The following is a 19,943-nucleotide window of genomic DNA, read 5'->3' on the forward strand; positions in this document are numbered from 1 at the left end:
AATTTGTGTTCATGTCCTCATCACCCGCCGTTGCCTCCTCGCCTGGTTTTTCAGGTGCTGGTTCTGCATAAACTGCACGATAATGTGTGAGGTGTTTACAATGGTCATAACTGCTGCGGTGAGTTGAATGGGCTCCATGCTTGGTGTGCTATGGCGTTTGCTCGGGCAATCCAGGGAAAAGGGCGCAAAATGATTATCTGCCATTGCTTTCATGGAGGGAGGGAGGGTTGACTGACGACATTTACCCGCGACAAATTTTTGGCCCCATCTGGCACTGGGAGCTCAGCCCAGAATTCCAGTGGGCAGCAGGGACTGCGGGAACTGTGGAATAGCTACCCACAGTGCACCGCTCGGAATGTCGACGCTTACCACGGTACTGTGGACGCACAGCGCCAAATTAATGTGCTTAGTGTGCACTCGACTTTATACACTCTGTTCCCAAAAATCAACTTCTGTAAAACTGGAGTACTTTCGTAGTGTAGACATGGCCTTAGAGGGTATAAAAGATACTAATATCTGTCCTTTTGGGGGAAAAGAGAAGTGAGCTGAGATGATTTTGGTAATTAAATATTCATGGTAAATAGGCCTGTGATGGGATGTTAGATGGGGTGGGATCTGAGTTACCCAGGAAAGAATTGTCTGTAGTATCTGGCAGGTGATATGCTCAGATTGCCCATATGCTCAGGGTTTAGCTGATCACCATATTTGGGGTCGGGAAGGAATTTTCCTCCAGGGCAGATTGGAAGAGGCCCTGGAGGTTTTTTGCCTTCCTCTGTAGCATGAGGCATGGGTCACTTGCTGGAGGATTCTCTGCTCCTTGAAGTCTTTAAACCACGATTTGAGGACTTCAATAGCTCAGACATAGGTGAGAGGTTTTTTGCAGGAGTGGGTGGCCTGCATTGTGCAGGAGGTCAGATTAGATTATCATAATGGTCCCTTCTGACCTTAGTATCTATAAATCTATGAATCTATATCCCACCCCCAGTCTCTTACTTTAAGGTATAGCTGCGTCTCTCGGGGATGTGGATTTTTCACACCTAGTGAAACTCCTAGTGTAGACCAGACCTAATTCAATCTTTCTCCCTTTCGTACCTTTTCCCATCACCATTTGTTATTATTAGGTGTTGTGACTTTTTATGAACTTTCACATATTTTTTACAGCTGAGCTCACAATTAGGGTAACCAGACATAAACATGTGCTTAAATTTAAACATGTACTTAACAGACTTTTCCTGAGCCATAGTGGCAGAGTCTTGAGCTTGGGCAGGATTGGAAACACCATGAGATGATATCATCAAACTCTTGTGTGATTCCAACCCTGCCTAAAACCAAGGTGTGGTTGAGTGAGGCAGCTGTAGAAGGGAATGTGCACACAACAACTTCACCAACTTTTACAGACCAAAACAAAAGTACAAAGTTTCCAGTTATAATTTGGTGCAAGTGTTGGAGGAAAAGACTCAGGTTGGCTGTTATTTCACTTGAACTGAGTTTCTCATCCCTTAGTTAGGGGAGCAGCACATGGATTGTAAGTCTGAATATATTCCTACAATTGGATGCTTTTAAGCAGGTGTCATCCTTAAGCATTTCTTGACAGGAGCTTGGAAACATAATGGGATGTGGGTTCTATTTCCTTTCTCTTACTGAAAGGCAAAGCTCTGTTTTCAAAGAATATGCTAGTGTTTAAAGTTGTTTTGTTCATATGAATGATAATGTAGGCAACACAAGGGCCTCATCTCCCCTTGAAGTATGCATGTGTTTAATTCCCATGCGTGACACATACGTGTCAAGCTGGTAAATAAACCTTACACATGTCTTGCTTGAATGTGTCTTTCTGGAGATTTTGGTCCCAGAGATAAGCCAGGGAAGAAGTGAATGATATTCCCCTCTACTGGTTAACCACACGGTGGACATGAGACCTACCACTAGACTAGAGTTAACTAATTGAACTCCTATTTAACTGAAGTACTAGAGGCTTTGGGAGCTGAAATACCAGCTTTCTAGTTCAATCCCTGAAATGGATTCTGTTCACGAAATCTGTGCTCAGTTCCTTGGTCTGCCTCAGGCTTCCTGTATGACTGTAAAGCTTCAGAGGGGTAGCCGTGTTAGTCTGGATCTGTAAAAGCGGCAAAGAATCCTGTGGCACCTTATAGACTAACAGACGTATTGGAGCATGAGCTTTTGTGGGTGAATGCGTATTCACCCACGAAAGCTCATGCTCCAATATGTCTGTTAGTCTATAAGGTGCCACAGGACTCTTTGCCGCTTGTATGACTGCAGTAAGTCACAGTCTCTCCATGCCTCAGTTTCCCATCTGTAAAATGGTAAGATAAATGGATTAAGAATGTGTAAGATGCTCAGGGGCCACAGAAGTACCTTAGATAGATTCTTCTCTCTGTGAGATTGTGACTGAATGCATCCCTGTATTCACACCCTACACACTGTAGTAATAATCTTTGTACAAAATATGCCCTGTGAGGTATCATTTGAACACTAATAACCCACTAGTGAATAATATTATGGTGAAATGTAAATACCAATATTAAATGTAAAGTTATGAACATACACTGAAATGATTACTGAAGTGTGTTTACCAAACAGGTCTGGGGAGTTGGTAAACCAGTTTTTCAAAGACAAGAGAAGCTGGCACCTGGCCAGGTGTCATCAAAGCTGATGGTCATTGCCTTTCAAGTGGCCATTCTTTGGCAAGGAAAGGGGCAGGAGCAAACACATCTGAATCTTAGCAAATAACTTAGCAAACCTCCCTCCTCCCAGGGTCCATGTCTCCTTGCTCTCAGCTGGAAATAACTTTATCAAGAGATCACTCTCAGGAAGAGGGGTTTCAAAGTGTGTCTGAACTATAAAAGTGCGAGGAAAAAAAAACACACCAAATTAGCTCTCCCCATCCATCTCTCCTGAATTTAACAAGATAAAATAATCCATCTTATTGACTATAAGGATGGATTCTGACCTGAAGATTGGCCAATAACACTGTAGAAAACATGTAGTAAGAATTTCACCTTGAGCCAAGCCTAGTTTGTATAGTTTTAGTACAAGGAAGCATTTTATCTTTATTTTTCTTGTAACCGTTTCTGACTTTAATGCCTTGATACTTGCACTCACTTACCATCTCTCTCTTTATAAACTTTTTTGTTGTTTAATTAAAATTAATCCAGTATTAATTTTACTGTGTGAACTGTGTGGGTAACTCCCTTTAAGGTGCCAAATTGTTGTATATTGTTCCTTTACAGAGGTAACAGACCTTGTTATCTGAGCTGTCCAGGAAAGGGCTGGGCAGTGCAGTACAGAATACACATGGTGGGGGGCTCCCCCATGGGAATTCAGGACTGGGAGTATGTTGGGCTCACCCTGAATGTGGTAACCAAGGCTGGTGGAAGCCGGAGTGTGACTGGAGTGTGCTAGCAGCCTGCAGTCAGACACACACACACTCTGGGTGTGACTTGCATGCTGGCAGTTTGTTTGTGAGCAGCCCACATGGGAGCTACAGCAGCAAGGTATTGCAAGGCACCCAAGGTTACAGGGCCAGGGTGACAGTCCCCCTACTCATAGAATATTAGGGTTGGAAGAGACCTCAGGAGGTATCTAGTCCAACCCCCTGCTCAAAGCAGGACCAAGCACAACTAAATCATCCCAGCCAGGGCTTTGTCAAGCTGGGCCTTAAGAACCTCTAACGATGGAGATTCCACCACCTCCCGAGGTAACCCGTTCCAGTGGTTCACCACCCTCCTAGTGAAATAGTTTTTCCTAATATCCAAGCTACACCTCCCCCACTGCAACTCGAGATTGCTCCTTGTTCTGTCATCTGCTACCACTGAGAATAGCCTAGCTCCACCTTCTTTGGAACCCACTTTCAGGTACTTGAAGGCTGCTGTCAGATCCCTCCTCATTCTTCTCTTCTGTCGACTAAATAAGCTCAGTTCCCTCAGCCTCTCCTCATAAGTCTGGAGCCCCAGCCCCCTAATCATTTTCGTAGGCCTCTGCTGGACTCTCTCCAACTTGTCCACATCTCTTCTGTAGTGGGGGGCCCAAAGCTGGACGCAATACTTCAGATGTGGCCTCGCCAGTGCCAAATAGAAGGGAATAATCACTTCCCTCGATCTGCTGGCAAATCTCCTACTAATGCAGCCCAATATGCTGTTAGCCTTCTTGGCAACAAGGGCACACTGTTGATTCATATCCAGCTTGTCGCTCACTGTAATCCCCAGGTCCTTTTCTGCAGAACTGCCGCTTAGCCAGTCGGTCCCCAGGCTGTAGCAGTGCATGGGATTCTTCCGTCCTAAGTGCAGGAATCTGCACTTGTCCTTGTTGAACCTCATCTGATTTCTTTTGGCCCAATCCTCCAATTTGTCTAGATCACTCTGGAACCTTTCCCTACCCTCCAGCGTACCTACCTCTCCCCCCAGATTAGTGTCATCCGCGAACTTGTTGAGGGTGCAATCCATCCCATCATCCAGATAATTAATGAAGAGGTTGAACATAACTGGCCCCAGGACCGACCCCTGTGGCACTTTGCTTGATACCAGCTGCCAGCTAGACATCGAGCCATTGATCACTACCAGTTGAGCCTGATGATCTAACCAGTTTCTATCCACTGGTCAGGAATGCACCCCGAAATGTCATAGAGATGTGTATGTGCCTCTTGCACATGGATTCCTTATAGCATCTGGGCCATACCTAACATACAACCCACTGACAGATTGAGAAACAAGTATGTCTCATGGTTAAGAGATTATAACGGGATCAATTCCATTGTTTCAGTTTCTCCATTTCATTAGCTATGGATCAAGATGTGTCAAGCCCCATTTTCCAAGAGCCAGACTTGTAAACAACTTGTCATTACCGAAGCAGAACTGCAAGCGGTCAGAAATAGCTGTGGGATTGGAACTTGATTAATACATTTCAAAATAATTCAGCTACTCATGTTAGCTGGACAAAGGCTTTTGAAAAGCCCTGTGGAGGAGGCATGGATCTTCCAAATTCCTAGGGCTCTGCAGTCCTGTCTGACAAGCAACAGGTAGGACATTATTATGGGTCTGTGCCTAATTTTAACATACATACATATATATAACTATTTAATATATTTTATATACAGAGAGAGATTCACCAGAATTGATGCTCAACAGTTTTTCAAATTTTTTAAAATTTCGATGGAAAATGACAATTTTTAACAAAATGTTCAAAAAAATTTCCTTTTAACCCTGACCCACCAGTAAGTCAGCGGCAGAGTCAGGAAAAGAAGCCAGGAGTCCTGGCTCCAACATCTGAGCTCTGACCTCTAGATACACTTCCTAAGAAAATCAATGATGGCATGTGGACCCTTCCACGTCTAGGTCACCAGTTTACATCCAGCCAGGTCAAAAAGGACTTAAAATCATTGCCAGCTGATGGCTCTTTCACTGCTTATGTCAGCTATTCAAGTTGCCCAATGTTGCCTCAGTGAACAAATGTCCACATCACAAAACATATAACTGACAGGCAATACAGAACATGGGATCTTGACCCTGGGGTTATGATCCCGATGCAGGTCAAGAAGTCAGCATAATCCTTCCTTTCTTTATGGCAGTGGTTTTTAACCTATTTCTCATTGTGGGCCACATATGCAGCTCTCTATGTATTAGGAGGCCCACATCCACACAATATATATACTACCTGTATGGCCCTGAGGATGTTACATGGGCCATAGATGCATGCTGATTGGGTCGCAAGATGCCCTTGGGCCACAAATTGAGATACGCTGCTTTATGGCTAGATAGAAAGAGGGGACCCTGAAATTTTGTCTTGTAACAGGGAGACATGATATGGCAAAGATTGAGATCAACTGATCTACACATAAACACATCTTCGCCTCCTCAGAGCAGCAGGGAAGCGAAGGGTTGAATGAGTCAGTGGAGCAAACAGCCAAAACTGAAATATGATCCAAATACTAGACCAGCACCTCAAACCCCACTGGACAATTCACTGGGAAGAACAAACCACAGCCAGCTACAAGCTGGACTGTTACAGTTCTGCACACAGAACATCTGCCCCAGCAGGTACGGCATCACTCTGACATGTGTAAAACCATGGCAGACAGACCCTCTCCAAATACAGCACCTGTAACCCCAAACTAGAGCTGGAAATTGACATTAAGCCATTTAAACTCTGAGAGGAGTGACTGTGCCCTTAGTGTGACAGAGGAGAGACTGAGACAGGGAGATCTTTCTGCTCCATTGTCCCAAGTAGGAGGGAGTCTGAGGAAGACGTGTTCTCATATTATCAGGAACCATAAAGACATCTCATCACAAAGTGACAAGGAAAAACTGAGCCCAACCCTGGGAGAAAGGAGAGAGATGGCGTCACTCTGGAAAGCAACTTGTCAAGGAGTTAAGAACAGTCACTAACGGCAAATGGACAGAGAGGATCAAACTCCAAATGCATCCTGTAACCGTATCCTGGTGGGTCATGCCTCATCCTGATAGTCACCTGAGGGTTCATCTGGCAACATCTGTACAGCTTTCTATGCCAAGGAAGTCTCATTGGCTGAAATGGAATTAAAGTCTCATTGAGCCATGGAGATTGACCTGCCCTCTGACCATTTGAAATGGCCTCTCAAGGACCATTGGCTGGATGGCTTAGGAGGAGCTAAAATTTGCACATACTGTTTTGAATATCAAGGAAGGCTGCCAGTCCAGCTTCTTTCATGGGCACTAAAATTAATCTGGAAAAGGGGGAAAAAAAGAGGTATTTTAATTGGCAACTGCAACATTCCTTGTAAAACAGAGAGACAGATTCATGTGAAGGGGAATGGAGAGAGCTGTTTTGATATCTGAATGCTAATGACTCCATGGCATCCCCATTTGTTATGTATCTGCTTTCGAAATGTCATGGTTGACTCTAGTGGTAATTACTGAATTTCAACATTTATAGAAAACAGCACATACAGTACAGCGATAATTGCCCAGTTGGATATTTATGAAGGATCCTGGGTTTTTTCCTGTCGATAAATACAAAAAAATTGGTAATTATCACTAGAGCTACTTGTTAAAAAATCAGAACACAGGTAAATAACAAATACCAATGTAGATTTTTCATTATAATTCAAAAAACACATGATCACGTAGATCTTAAAATGACAAACTACTGCCTCTTGCGGAAAAGCACAATCACAAAGCAGTGGCGACATTTAGCATTACTGCACACCACAATACAATAGGTTTCCACAGTGTGATTGCTGTGCAATGAACACTGCTGCACGGCATTTACAGGTAAATCAATACATAACCCAGGTTTTTCCAGTTGTGATGATGAGACCACAAAGATTCATGAGGTTTGGTCTGGTTCAGATACTAACTCCAAAGTGGGGACAGCTGTTCATACTATCTGAATCTACTGAGTCTCTGGATTTTGAGGAACAAGCTGTCTTGGAAAACTTTGGATATTTCCTGCTTGTTTCCCTCTCAGAAATATTATAGGAATAGCCTCTCTCACAGCTTTTCTGCACACTTTCAGGACAAAGGGTCTAGATGAATGGAACAGGGTTACAAACTGGAGGTCTCTGGAGCTCTGCTTTCATCTCTGCCACATTGTCAATTCACCCCTTCTGTAAGGAGATGGAGAAACTGAGGCACAGAGAGGTGATGGGACTTGCCCACAGTCACCCAGCAGGCCAGTATCATGGCAGGGACGCATTAATACTATCTTTTTGCTTGGCATGTATATCTCCTGCAGTCAGAGGCTGGCATCCAAAGCAGATATGTAGACCAATACCACAAAATTAATATCCATCTTTCAAACAGCCCAAGGTTCAGAGGGTTTCAGAGCTGGGATTTTGGTTCTTCTCCATCTCCAATCAAAAGCACATATAAAGAAAACATATTTGCTTAATGGGAGAGCAGGTTGTATTAGAAGAGGGGGAGAAGGTAAATACGGTGGCATATAATTAAAGGAGCAAAGAAAGAAGGCCAGCAAGGAAGAATCACCCAGCATTTAAACAAACAGTAAAGAAAAAGTCCATTATATATGCACAGCAGATAAGTGGATACAGTGAGTTAGCCTACATAGGAACGACATAGGGAAATTGGAGGTAGAGGAGGATAAGGAGCTGAAACTGACACTAACAACATTTACTTTTGCATCTGTCTTTGCAAATGAGGAGGATGAGGATTTGCCCTAAGTCAGGGATCTGATCTCCAGGGAGAACAAATGAGGAATTAAGGAGTGTGCAGATAAATGAGAAATGGTCCATAAAAGCTTAGAGGAACTTAAAAGTGACACAAAGCATTAGGGTTCAGGCGACAACCAAAAGTTGACAACTAAAGTACCAGGGGTAGTAGTGACAAGGCAGGAAACTCTGTTCAGTCTCAGATATGCCCCTTAAAATGGTCTGGGGAGAGAACACTGAGGGATGAGGATGGGTGGACTGGGAGGAACACGCAGGAGGCACCAGACATCTCATAAGGAAGCTGGCTGGTGTGGACTGCCCATCCTAGTTTCACAGGCTAAAGAGATCTGGGTGGTTTGGCAAAGTCACCAAAGACTAAGTTTTCACAAATGTCCACGAATTTGGCGTGCCCGGTTATCTGGGTGCTCATGGGCTGAAATTCCTTGCTCCTGATTTTCAGCAGAGCTGAGCACCAACTGCTCCCATTGGCTTCATCTCTGAAACATCAGGCACTAGGTGGGGCTAGGGTTGCCAATTTTGGTTGGACTTATTCATGGGTGTTTCATCACATGACATAATCTTTAATTAAAGATTAACCTTTAATTGCTGGAGAATCCAGGGCAATCCTGGAGGGTTGGCAACTCTAGCTGGGGCCCCAAACACAGAAGCACTCAAAATTAGAGGATGCTTTGAGAAACAGGGGCCCACGCCTGCTTTTTGAAACTTAAGCCCTGGTTCAGGGTCAATCTCGATTCAGGATTAAATTTAGTTTAAGTCCTAACTCTCATTGGAATTATAGGGGTGCCTTACCGAATCGAGGTCTTGATGCATATCTGGGATGACGCAGCAGGTGAGTCAGCTGCCCGTCAGCTGTGAGAAGAGTATTTATTTGGAAGCCAATTTTTAAGGGGAAGAAAAGGCTTGAAAGTGTCTAGGTTGATTAAGGACAGTCCACATGATCTCAGGGAAGGGAGATCAATCCTTATTAACTTGTTAGAATTCTTTGGAGAGATTACTAGCTTGGTAGACAAGTGAGATGCAATTTGCATGAGTATCTCAGACGGGCAGGGAGCATTTGACAAAGTTCAGCATGTGTGGATAATATTAACAGCGAGGACTGGAAGTCACTGACAGAGAAGAAAATGAGCCAGTTAGTTACACGGTGCATGTGGGGTGGGGGAAAGGATAGTGGAAATATGTTGCATGGAAAAGGGATCTGTCCAAGAATGGCATATAAGGATCCAAAGCAGAGCGACAGGCCAGGCTAGTGGACTGGGTAATCGAAGGAAAAAGATTATATTATATTCCCAGTTCTGCTACTGATTTGGGTAAATCCTCTTTGCCTCAGATTTAATCTCTCTGTGCCTTGTTTTCTCCCATCCATTCAACTGGGACCATACTGGGCTTAGATTTTCAAAAGGGACCAGTGATTTAGGGGGCTTTAATTTTGGGGTTCCCAACTTGGGACATTTTTAAGTGTCCTGAAAGTGCTGAACAATCAAATGATGTGAAAATCAGGCACCTGTAATTTGTTTCATGTTGGGCACCCAAAAAATCACTGGTCACTTTTTGAAGAGTCCACCATGGTACTAACGTCCCTTTTAAAAAAGTGTTTTGAAATCTATAGCTGGAGATTGAGCACAGCAGAAATGCAAAGTTGAGGCTTATTGATAAAAATAGGTGAAAGTGAAATATAATTTACTGAATTTTCTTTTCTATACAAGTAATACCATACTATCATTACTATAGTGTTTAGGGCTTGCATTGTAGGATATTGTAGCAATTTTTAATGAGCCTATGCTAACAAACAATAAGTAAGGTAAAGCTCTGGTAAAGCTATGACTAGACAGGCTCAGAAAGCCTTTGAGAGTTTTAAGAAAGAGCAGGAGAATCAATCACAGAAGCACATGGTCAAATCTCAATGTCCTTATTTGAATGGGACTCTTGTTAAAACTCTCTCTGAAGTCACTGGACCTGAGGAAGGACAGATGGATTTGGCCCATAGGTAATAGTTGTGGTGAAGAGCAATTCTCCATCCCCATTAAGGTCTGGTTTTAGGTGGTTGGGCTGCCTCAGACCAGATTGCGAATGGCCATCACTTATCAGCCCCACGACCTACAACCAAAACTGTTGCTGGCCTTTTTGCTGCCCAGCATGGCCACCCTGTTCTGTTTGTATAGTAGAACTAGCCCTCCTCCAGCTAATGCAGTATTGTTCCCTTTATTACATTTTCCAGGTGTTTGTCTTACCCAGATCTTAGGCAATGGGATACCCTCATGAGACTGGTCAATCTTCTTCCCGTTATCCCCACATCATCAGGGGTTGAGCTGTCATGCAAGCACCTGCCATCTTTGTCTGTACAAGGTGACAGTAAGGTCTACCTGCTAACCATCCACTGCTTCCTTGGCTTTCCTCAGGATCTCTTTCCCACCACCCTCTCCTGCCATGCTATCTTTACCAGGACCTCTTCATTCATCCTGGTCAGCTTGAGCACCAAGTCCTGTTCCCACTGAACAATGGTAAAATGGTAAAATGTCCAGTGGATTAATGGGATCCACTGGCCCTAACACAATCTATCTCGCTGTTGGGAAGAGAGTAGCTAGGGTACTATGTGGGGAGGGGAAGATTCTTGCTGCTGATGCCTCCTGTCTTGGTATCACCAGTTTGTCGCAGTGACCTCATGGCGGAAAATGGAAATGTGTTCTGTTGTTACTACAGGAGAGGGAAGCAAAGAGAATATTTGGAAAGATGATAATCAAATAACATTGCAGAAAGTTAATATCACTTAACTGTCATTAAGAACGGACACTATCCATATTCAGCAGTGTAATAGGATAATGAGGTGTGCAGAGAAGGAGTCTGGGAGCCTGCCAGCCTGTGGGAGGATGCCATTTCCTCTAATTTTTCATTGGCTGAATTGATAGATGGTGTTTCCAGGCTCTCTCCCAATGAAACAGGGTTGTATCAATCCCGGTTAAAAGAAACGTCACTAATCTCCTCAAGTAACCCAAGCGGCACATGCTCTGATTGCGATAAATAGCTTGGACTCAAAGCCCTCCCCACCCATAGCTAATACACAACACTATCAGACTCGGTGGCATTGCCCAGATGCACCAAGATCCATGTGTGTAACTCTCCATGCCATGAGAAAAGAGCCTGTCCCCTGAGAGTCACATCCCTGTGTAGACCACTGCAGAGAGTGTGCACGTCTTGCCTCCTTTGGAGATCTGTGTTACCAGAGACCTTTCCTCAGTCAAAGGGGTGATATTCCAGCCAGAGCCCCTCATCAGATATCTCCCAAATGAAAGAGACACTTTACAGACAATCCCACTGAGGATAGAATATATGTTCCTACCAGGACTATGCTGAAGCTTACATTTCTTGTACGTTGGTGTCTAGATACCACAATGATAGCCTCTAGATTAGCCAACGCTGTGGCAGAGACTCACCATCCCAAAAGCATCTCCTCATGACGAGACCCACCACTGCAGCCCCTCTGCCTCACCCTTGTTCTCTGGTGGTCTAGGCAGTGATGTGGCTTTCTGGCCAGATCATACTAAGAGCCCCACCCCTTTCAGGGCAACAACATGCAACTCAAAAGAACAAACTCTCCCAACCCTGCCCAGCTCAATCCTCTGCAAGTGTTTCCCCCCTTTCCCAGGCTCTGCAGAGTTCTTCCTCACTCCATTACAGAGCGCGGCCTCCCAGGACTTTCTCCCTGGAGACCTGGTGCCTTCTGAGCAGCTGACCCTCAGGGCTTCTTCCCTGGAGTCTCTTCTCCCAGGCCTGCTTTAGGATCCTGCAGTCCTTCCTTTATAGGAACCGCACAGTCTGGCTCGCCCCAGCTGGGTCTAATCCTTAATTATCTGCCTGCTTGCCAGGTGCCACAGAATGGGCTCTCTGTACACCCCATCACAAGCTCTCGCACTCTAATGTTCCTTGGGATAAATGATGCCAATACATTGGAACAACCTGGAACATTATTTTTAACCCCTTATGCATTTCACCAGTCAGTCCATCCCTTCCGGGGTAATGAAGTCCAACAGGACCCCATCCAAATGCCATCTCCAGACAGTTTCAGCCCCAACTCAGGCCTCTGTGCCACTAAAGTAGTGGTTGGCAGGGGAACCTGGGCCTGCCCACTACACTGGGTTCCAGGCGAGGGCCCATACAACCAGCAACCCAGGTCTGCTGTTTCCCTGGGCTCCTTCCTGCCCAGCCTCTCTTTTGTCTGTTTATGGGTTAACCACTGGAGCTTTCTCTATTCCCCGTGGCTACTTCACCCCTTTCTCCAAGGCAGGATCCCATACCTTATTCTCCCCCAGGACTTATTCCTTGTCCCTGATGGCTTCCCTCTCCCCAGAGACTGACTGCAGCCTCCTTCCCCTGCATCCCCCTCCTACTCTCAGCTTCTTGGTTTTATAGCTCTGGCCAGGCTTCACTCTCAATGAACCCTGGCCCTCCTCTCAGATGAGGCCAGGTGACCTAATTGGCCTCTCAGGCCCTTGTTAACCCTGTCCAGGCTGGTGTGGCTGCACACCTCATCACATGCCACCTTTCACTCAGAAGCACAGGAAAGTGGTGGGAAATCTTAGGAAGACTCTTGTTTTCATATTCTCTGGTGTAAGGCAGAAAAACAAACCGTTTTTACCAGACTTTTTGGCTGGAGTGATTCTGATTATAAAACTGTTCTGGGTATTAACAGGAAAGAACTCAGGCTCTAGTGTGAAGGGAACAGGACTAGGCAATATTTCAAGAGAAAGGAGTTACTTGGCACTCACAGGACCTATCTCCTGCATGGAGGCGCAGAAAACTTGTTTGAAGGCCAATGAGACATTCATTTGGTGGTGTCTCAGTCCAGTTCCTACAGGAATGAGTGTCTACCTCCCTAAAATATCATGAAATCTAGCACCACCACATGTCTCTATGGCCAAGAGTTTAGGAAGATTCCAAGAGGAATTGGACATTTGCATAGATTATAAGAAAATCTGGAGTCAGAAGAGTTGATGCTAAGAATAAAAAAGTTTGGAAGGAAGATAAAACCTCAGATTTGGGGCCTTAAATTGATCTCTAGTAAGGATCAAGAAGAGACCTTCACGGGTGGGGTGGGGGATGGTCAGATTATCTCACCTCTGCTAAAGGGGAGGGGGGGTTCTTGCACCTTTCTTTGAAGCATCTGACGCTGGCCACTATCAGTATTGGACTACATGGACCTTAAGTCTGAGCCAGTCTGGCACTGCCTATGTAGCATCACAGCTGATACCAGCTGGCATTGTTGCTGGTAATCTCAGCAGAGAAGGATAAGGATTGAACAGACCATGGAGTCTGAACACCAGGCTGCACCCCTGCTAGGGCTCCCAGCCTGGACAAGGAGTATGTGGGCAGTATCCCAGGATATATTTACACTGGAGTCAAGGCCAGTCTCAGCATGAAATTATTCTTTTTTAAAGGAAGAAATTTGCTTTGAAATTAAAAGAAAATATCTTCCTGCCTTGCTTGTTAATACATGAAGGTAGAATGTTTGTCCCATGTTATAAAACTCCACGTCATCCACCCTTTGTGCAGTTAGCTTTGAGAAAGATTTGGCCAGGATGCGCAGCACTGAATAGCTGGTGGGGGCCTCCTCTGGGAATACCTGCAGGTAATGTTTTTTGTTTAATATCTGCACTTCTCTAAAAATAAAATCAACTTGACATTGATTAAAGCTGAAAAACCCCACCAGCCCAGTTCTCCGTGTGCCTGGCTCCAGGGCCCCTTGATCAAATTGTTTTCCTTTTCCATGCTGATCCTCATGAACTCCTCTGCTCAGCTTGCTTCACCCGTGGGCGACAGGGCTGGAAATGGAAGCACAGGTTTCCCCTCGGCACCAAACTGTCAGAACCTACTCCACGAGCATTGTTTCTGCTCCTGCCCCTCGTGTGTCGAGACAGAGCTCTGGAGAGGGAAACACAAAAGACATATTTCCCCTTTGTGAGCCAAATTTCTTGTGCTTCATTTAAATGGGAAGAAGGGAGAAAACCCTAAATACAATAAGAATGGGATGACTGTCTGACTGGATCAGACCCGTGATCCAGCTAGACCACTATCCATTCTCTGGGACACCCAGTACCAGATATTTCAAAGGAAGATGCAAGGAACCCTGAACTGGACAATCATGGAATAACCTGCCCATCAGGGATACTGCTACATGACCCTCCATCAGTTAGCAGGTGGTTGAAACATGAAGGTTTCTATCCACCTGAAATACATTGTTTGGCCTATCTAGTGTAACTGCCAGTATGCTCTTTAACCATAAAAGGCTTTGTTTAACCCTAGGACTTCTACCCCCTAAACAACTTTCCAACCATTGTTAGCATGGTGGGAGCACTAGAAAGAGCACTAGGGTATAAATATGCCCAACGCAGGTTCACAGAACACTTAATTTCTATGACAAAAGCACAACTCCCCCCTTCACCCCCCGCAGTTATACTGGACATTATGCAAACATGAAAGCCACCCCCTTGGCTGACACTGCAGGAACTGAACCAGGGAGGTCTAGAGCTAGAAAACTGAACTCCTACAGCATGAACTAAAGAGTCCAGGTCTGTAGCATAGGGCAGAAAGGGACCTGTCACACACTCACTTGTGGGCTAGACAACCACATAGAAACAGTTCCTTCCCCAGACAGCTTGCAGTTTAAACAGGAACAGAAAATAGGAAGGATCGTCTAGTGGTTAGGATACTGCTCTGCCATAGATTCCATGTGGGGGCAAGTCACTTCACCACTCTGTATCTGTTTCCTACCTGTTGCATGGGGCTACGGGCGCCACACAATCTTACAGGGTATTAGGAGGATAAATACACTAAAATACTGGTAGGTGCCCAGATACCAAAGTAATAGGTCTCAGCTGAGTACCATAGAAAGGAAGATTTATTAGCCTACTTTGCACATAGCAGAACTGATACACAGGAGTTTAAGTGATTTGCCTAAGGTCTCACAGGGAATCAGTGGCAGAGCAATGAACTGAGTCCCAAATCCAGCGCCTTCCTCACTTCTTCTCAGTCACTGCAGGGTAGCAAAGCTTTTTATTTTATATTTTTATTATTAATGCTGCATAAAGTCTATTACCCTCCAAAATTCCCAGATCCCCACACTCTCCCAGTAAAAATCCAGGAGGTACGCATCAGCTTTCACCGTGTCCTTCATAAATGGAAAAACTCCATCAAGTACTTCATTAAGTTCTTTTTCCTTCTAGGCTGAACAGCCTTTGGTTGTAAAAGAGGTGAGTAGCTGCAACAGTTGCTGTTTTATTAGCTTAGGCTTCCAGTTTTCCTTTCAGGGGGAGAGGAGAAGAAATAATGCATTTTGCAGCCCCTGGAAATCAAATTACTCTGTGGCCTGTGTGCAAATCCCGTTCATGAATTAACAACCTCTTGCTAATCACTCCTAGTTGATATTTATCACAGGTACATTTTACAAGATGAAGCCTGTCACGGGGCTGGCAGACGGTCACCAAGTCCCACCAGCAGCTGCAAATATTCATTAATAATCTTTTGTTGTTGTTTTGTTTTGGCTCTGGACTACCACTTCCCATCCTCCCGCTTGGTAAGTCTGGGACAGGATCATTATTGAGTGGTGTGCGCAAAAGGCAGCTAAGAAATTTTAAATGAAACCAGATGTTGAGAAATGCCATTATCCAGTGTGTGCTACAATAAAGAGCATTAACATTTCTAAGTGACAGGCCCTGGAAAATTGGACGACGAGAGCAACGCATTTACAACTAAGCTGAGGGACTTCTCTGTGGGCAGCCTGGGATTCTACAAGTGGCTGGGTGATGGTCTAGGGCAGTTTCGACCCAAGGTACCAGTAGGGGGTGAGTAACCAGACACACTGCTGCCAGCCGCATTCAGTGTCCACCAGCTGCCTGGATGCCAAGCTAACTAAGTGCAGAAGCTGAAGTTTGAGAGCCCTTGGAATTATTATTTCCTATGATGCCTGCAGTGCTTTGTGCCAACACACAGCCACCATGGAGCTCCCTGCAGGCAGACTAAGTCCTCCAAACTAGATCCTCAACTCCAACCCCTGAAGTGAAGGGTTGGGATTGAATTCCTCACATCTGATCTCGGCCCCTTATGTACCAGGACAGATCTATGGAGGAGGAGAGAGCCCAAAGGGAAAAGCTATTAAAGGGTTAACCCAGAAGGGGATCCCATTTATATCAAACATCTCCCCTGAAATATTACAGGAAGCCCCAAGGCAGAAGGGGGGAAAAACGACCGAGAGTGCACATTCCTTCTGCCTCCATATTCGAATCTGCAATACAATGTTAGGAGGCACACAGCACATGCGTATGCTAGCCGGATGGACCATCTGAGCACACAGGAGCTGAGAAGAATGGGGTGCCAACAGCAGATGTGACAGCCATCCTCATGGCTGAACCCAGGGATTGAAACAGGGACCCCCATAGCTAAAAGGATGAGTTACTAGATCTAGAAGAGGCAGCTCTGGTGTGAAGGGCTGTAACAGAGCATAGCCTCAGTGGATGAGGCAAGTCTTACATGTACTGACCAGTGGGTGACCCAATGAGCTGTGCGATCCAAGGCTATGCACACCCAGCCAAGCTTTCCGACTAATGAAGATCAAACATTCATGATTTGGGCTGGCATCTATTAAGGAGCCACGATTTCAGATGCTTCTCTAGGCTACCTGTCCAGGCACTTATCTAGCCATGAGCACCATTGTATGTGAGTGCCGCACAATTGCTAATGGATTTTCTCCTCTGTAAGACCGTAAACTAGGATCCCCATTCTACAGATCAGAATCTGAGGAACGGGGTAGATTAAGCAACTTGCCCAAGAAAAATCTCTGACTGAGCTGAAAACTGAACCAGCTCTACTGAATTACAAGCCACTGCTCTAGCCACCAGCCCATCCTCCCTCCCAGCTCCTTGGAGGCTGCAAAATTTGGCTTGAGACTAGACTCTCCTGTTCGATTTCTGATAGATCCATTAATTCTGTGGGCCCAGATTATCACCTGGTGTAAACTGGCATTGGTCCACTATGAAGTGATATTGATTTTCCTCACTTGAGGAACTGGTGCAACCGGAATGGTTCTCAGTGTGTTTTGGCATCACTGGGTTTTATTCCTGGCTGGAATATGCATGAAAATAATAATAAAAATACTGTAGGGAAAGGGAAGCTAAGGCCCCCCATGTCCATTCACAATGGTTTGGCAGATTTTGGTGGATATTGGATCTGTATACAAAGGCTTTTCTCTAGTAAAGGGCTGAATCAAATGGTCTTTGGGGAAAGTCTGGATCTGAGCTTGGTGGCTCAGACTCCTCCTAACCCTGTCAGCAGGTCTCCATTGCTGAAGGCTTTTCCTGTTTGCTACAAGAGAGAGCCTTCATGCAATGGATCAATTCTTTTACCAGGTCAACTCTCTATTCTCCCCTCAGTGCTCTGGAAGTTCGTGCTTTCAATAGGTTGCGTTCCTTTACTGTGTGTTTTATTATTAAGGCCTTCAGTGTATTTCTTTGTGTGTGTTTTGTAGCTAGTGGATGGAGCAGCATCACTTTTAACGGGGATTTGTTCGAGTGGCCTCTACTGCAATACCCTGAACAAGCTCTGTTAAGAGTCTAAATTAAACCAAGCAAAGCCTGGAAATTCAGAGTTTAAAGCCACCACACCACCTTTAAATCAAATTAATGTTTCTGTGTGCAGCCAGGTACAGTCTCTTCCCACTGCTGTTATTCCGATAATAGGATCATTCAAAAGGGCTCTTATCAAGTCTCCTGGATGCTCTGTTCTGATGATTTCAAACAGGAACAATTTGTCACACCGCACTCTTCCCTTCAAAACAGTGCCAAGAAAGTACTTGTGAGGCTCTGTACCTTCCCTTTCCCCTCCACGAGCACTTGTTCTGGGGACCTGTGTTTTTGCAATCGGCGTGATGAGTGCACATCAGAGGGGGCAGCTGTATTCTATAGAAATAAATGCATCTCTGAAACTGCTGTCTGGGCCCTTGGGAGGTGTATTCCCCAAGACACATAACTGTTAACTCAGTTTAGAGCTCCCCACAGTGCAATGCTGGAGTAAACAGACCTCGACTGATGTAGGAAGGAATGGAATCTTCCCCACAACTGACAGGTAAGGTGCAGCCCAACAGTGCAGCTGCTCTGCAGCCCAGCTTTGGGCTTTTAGCTAGTGAACCCAGGATTTTGTGGGCCTACCTCCCATGCCCTGCCCCTCACCCTTGTCACTTTTCATCCCTCTCTGCCATGATGGCTTCCAACATTCCACACCTCTCCGGAGCACCCCATTTGATCAGTTTGGCAGTAGCACCTTACAGGCCCTAACTGAAATCAGGTGGCCCCTCTGCTAGGCACTGGACAAACACATAGTGAGAGAGAGTCCTTGCCCAGGGAGAGCTTGCAATGTAAACAGACAAGAGATGCTATAGCGCAAACAGAAGTTATGTGATGCAGAAACTATTGGGTGAGGCTCTCTGCCCTGTAGGTCAGACTAGATTATCAGAATGGCCCCGCCTTACCTTAAAATCGATGAATCTATGAAAAGAAGTGACGGGTGAGAGGCAAAAAAGAGTCACAGAAAGAGTAAGTGACTTGCCAAGGACACACAGCAAAGCATCAAATTAGAGTCCAGGTGTTCTGGGTCTTAGTCTGGTGCCCTACCCTCTAAACCAAGGTACACCCCCCCTTTTTTTTTCATATCAGCCAGCCACCAAACCATTTGCTCTCCACTCACATTTTAAAGATGGTGAAACTGTGGCAGAGACAGAGGTGACTAACCGTAGGTCACAACAGGTAATCAGTGGTAGAGATGGGACCAGAACTCAGGTCTCCTGAGTCCCATGCTTGTGCCTTCACCACTCTATTCTAAGCTAGCTTGTGCACTTGTGCTCATCGTTAGAAGGGCTGGTTGGAGCGGGTTTGGTTGACATTTCAATCACATTTCAAATTCTGCAATTCAACAAAATAATCAGGAACTTTTTGTGTGTGTGAGAAATGACCCCCACCCAGTTTTTCAGTCAGGTAAAGAGCTGGCTGAAATTCCTTGTCTTCTGAATGTCTACAGGCAGGGGGAGAAGTGTGGGGGGGGGAGGGAGGGGGCGTCACAACATATTTTCCCTTTGTCTTCCAATAGCCCTATCAAGTGCTTTGTGCTGCTCAGATGGCAGGTACTGCAGAAGTGTTATGAAACAGGCTCTCCAAGGAGCTCTCCGTTGTGCTAAACCAGAATTTGTGTTTCCTACTATCCTACTATAAGAATACCCTACTCAGCTCATACAGGGCTTGGACCCTGCTGAGGCATAGACCACCCTGGACTCCAGGTGAACTCCTTGCTGAATCCGTGCTGTAGTTCTCCTCATGCTAATTCATCTTCAGGCCCCTGTTATATATAGTAAATGTTAACAACCCCATTTTACAGATGGGGAACCAGGCAGGAAGGTTAATTACTTTCCCCAAGGCCACACATGGACTCAAGTGTCAACTTAGGTGGCCCCAACTCCTAGTCTTGGGCACACACCCCAGGAAGGGCAGAGCACTTGAAAGAGATAGTGAGTTTCCTGCTCTCTAAAGTCTTGATTTCTGGAAGACTGGAAGTAGAGATGTAACACACACAGATTATATTCAATTTAGATTGGATGCTCTTTGGAATCATCTTTTTGCTCTATCTGTGTGCAGCACCTAGCACAGTAGGGTGGTGGTTCATGACTGGAGCTCTCAGGTGCTACAGCAACACAAATAACCAATAATTATAATAGCCATGTTTTAGAGAGAGA

At 45.2% G+C, this 19,943-nt stretch overlaps 1 protein-coding gene across 2 annotated transcripts in view; it reads right to left on the reverse strand.

Moving 5' to 3' along the window:
* The window catches only part of KIRREL3 (kirre like nephrin family adhesion molecule 3), a 759,605-nt gene that overhangs the window by 550,685 nt on the left and 188,977 nt on the right, over positions 1–19,943 (reverse strand). Inside the window, exon 1 of one of the 2 annotated variants that reach the window (XM_084611891.1) lies at positions 13,878–13,941. The exons of the other annotated variant lie outside the window; for it this stretch is intronic. The gene's annotated coding sequence lies outside the window, so the exon portion shown is untranslated. Of the gene's footprint in view, positions 1–13,877; positions 13,942–19,943 lie in introns of those variants that run through there. 2 annotated transcript variants of the gene reach the window in all.

The sequence above is a fragment of the Lepidochelys olivacea genome, assembly GCF_965140295.1.
Source record: "Lepidochelys olivacea isolate rLepOli2 genome assembly, chromosome: 22".
Classification (NCBI taxonomy): domain Eukaryota; kingdom Metazoa; phylum Chordata; order Testudines; family Cheloniidae; genus Lepidochelys; species Lepidochelys olivacea.